Raw genomic sequence first — 2,500 nt, 5'->3', positions numbered from 1 at the left:
AACTACTCTCAACAAACTAATACTCCTTGAATTACAACACTCATGCATATATCCCTTACCCTTATATAGTGGTACAATACATGCACAAACCCATCTATTGGTACCATTGACAACACAAAACACATATTAAACAATCTCACCAACCATTCAAGTACAGTCACACCCCCTTTCTTCAACATCTCAGCTCTCACACCATCGATATCAGATGCTTTTCCTACTCTTGTTTCATTTAGTGCTCTCCTCACTTTCTCTCTGGTAATTTCTCTCTCATTCTCATCTCCCATCACCGGCACCTCAAAACCTGCAACAGCAATTATATCTGCCTCCCTATTATCCTCAACATTCAGTAAACTTTCAAATATTCCACCCACCTTTTCCTTGCCTCCTCTCCTATTAACAACCTTCCATTTCCATCTTTCACTCTCTTCAATTCTGGAACCAATTTCCCTTACTCTCTTCACTTCTTTCGAAAACTTATTCTTATTCTCTTCATATGAATGACCCAATCCCTGACTGCATCTCAGGTCAGCTGTCCTCTTTGCCTCACTTACCTTGCGCTTTACTTTTAAATTTTTCTCTCTATATCTTTCATACTTCTCTACACTATTACTCTGCAGCCATTCCTCAAAAGCCCCCCTTTTCTCTTCCACTTTTACCTTCACTCATTCATTCCACCATTCACTGCCCTTCCTCATGTTACTCCAACAGACTTCTTGCCCCACACATCAGTTGCAATCCCCAAAAAATTTTCTTTTATTAAATTCCACTCCTCCTCTAAATTACCAGTTTCTCTTACTTTCACCATGTCATATGCCATTTTCAATCTTCCTTGATAACTACTTTTTACCCCTGGTTTTATTAGCTCTCCAACCTTTACTAGCTCCTTTTAAAATCCACCTACTCTATTTCCCCACTCTTTGGCTACAACTAATTTTCCTTCCACCAAAAATTGATCGGACATACCGTTAGCCAAACCACTAAACACGTGCACGTCTTTCAATCTTCCAAACATTTTTTCAGTTATCAACACATAATCCATTAACACCCTTTTTGCCACTCTTCCATTTACCACTCTCACCATCTCTTGCTCAACACACACATCTACCAGTCTCTCACCACTCTCATTTTCACCTGGTACACCATACTTCCCAATGACACCTTCTACCTCTCCAGCGCCCACTCTAGCATTTTAGTCACTCAAGACAACTACATAATTCCTTCTACCCAGTCCTTCTACACACCTAGGTAATTCATTCCAGAATATATGATAAAATTTATATGACCAAAAATATAAAAAGGGAGAACAAAAGGATAGATATGAAAGAAATTACAGGGAATCATATACCAATAAGGAGAAAAAGGGTATATATGAAATTACACACCAAAAATAACAAGGAATCATATGGCAAAGAAAAGGAAGAGAAAAGGGGTATATATGAAATTATATGCCAAGAAATAACAAGGAATCATATGACCAAAAGAAAAAAAAAAAAAAAAAAAAAAGGGTAGATAGGAAATTACATACCATGAAATAAAAAGGGAATCGTATGACAAAAAAAAAAAAGAAGAAGAGAACAGGGGTAGATATAAAATTGCATACCAAGAAATAACAAGGAATCATATGAAAAAAAAAAAGAAGAGAAAAGGGGTAGATATGGAATTACATACCAAGAAATAACAAGGAATTATATGACAAAAAAAAAAGAAGAGATAAAGGGTATATATGAAATTACTGCACATACCAAGAAATAACAAAGACTCATATGGCAAAAAAAAAAAAAAAAAAAAGAGCAAAAGGCTAGATATGAAATTACTGCACATACCAAGAAATAACAAAGACTCATATGGCAAAAATAAAAAAAAGGGGGGGGGGGGTATATATGAAATGACATACCAAGAAATAACAAGGAAAAGGTTACTGCTGCGATGGCAGCAGTACTTGCAAGCGGATGAACTGCACTGTTATGATTAATCCACTGGCAATGTTTCCCGCTATAAGCAGGACCGCAAACGCACAAGAATCCCGGTCTCACGTTGTAACACGTTCCACCGTTGAGACAAGGCTTCCATGTGCACTCGTCTATGTCCTCGCAACGACCACTAATTAGATGAAGCCCTTGACCACAGCTGTTTGAAATGAAATGGTTATACCTTACATTATTTTGGAGTGAAGATTGTTGAATGCATGTTTGGGTTAGATATTTATAATACAATTTTCAATTTTTGCTACAGTGTAGTAGAGTATATCTATATTTACATACATGTACAGTATATATATATATATATATATATATATATATATATATATATATATATATATATATATATATATATATATACTATACGTTCACATAATATAAAGCCTCATATATTTATACATACATACATATAAGTAAATATATATATATATATATATATATATATATATATATATATATATATATATATATATATATATATATATATAAATGATGTACATATATATATATATATATATATA

General features: G+C 33.9%; 1 pseudogene; it reads right to left on the bottom strand.

The window, feature by feature from the left end:
* LOC137644250 (putative neural-cadherin 2) overlaps window positions 1-2,500 on the bottom strand; it is a 150,212-nt pseudogene that overhangs the window by 11,319 nt on the left and 136,393 nt on the right.

Source organism: Palaemon carinicauda, chromosome 7 (assembly GCF_036898095.1).
Source record: "Palaemon carinicauda isolate YSFRI2023 chromosome 7, ASM3689809v2, whole genome shotgun sequence".
NCBI classification, from domain to species: domain Eukaryota; kingdom Metazoa; phylum Arthropoda; class Malacostraca; order Decapoda; family Palaemonidae; genus Palaemon; species Palaemon carinicauda.
Note: the sequence above shows the minus strand (reverse complement) of the source record. Positions and strands in the feature narration are given on the sequence as shown.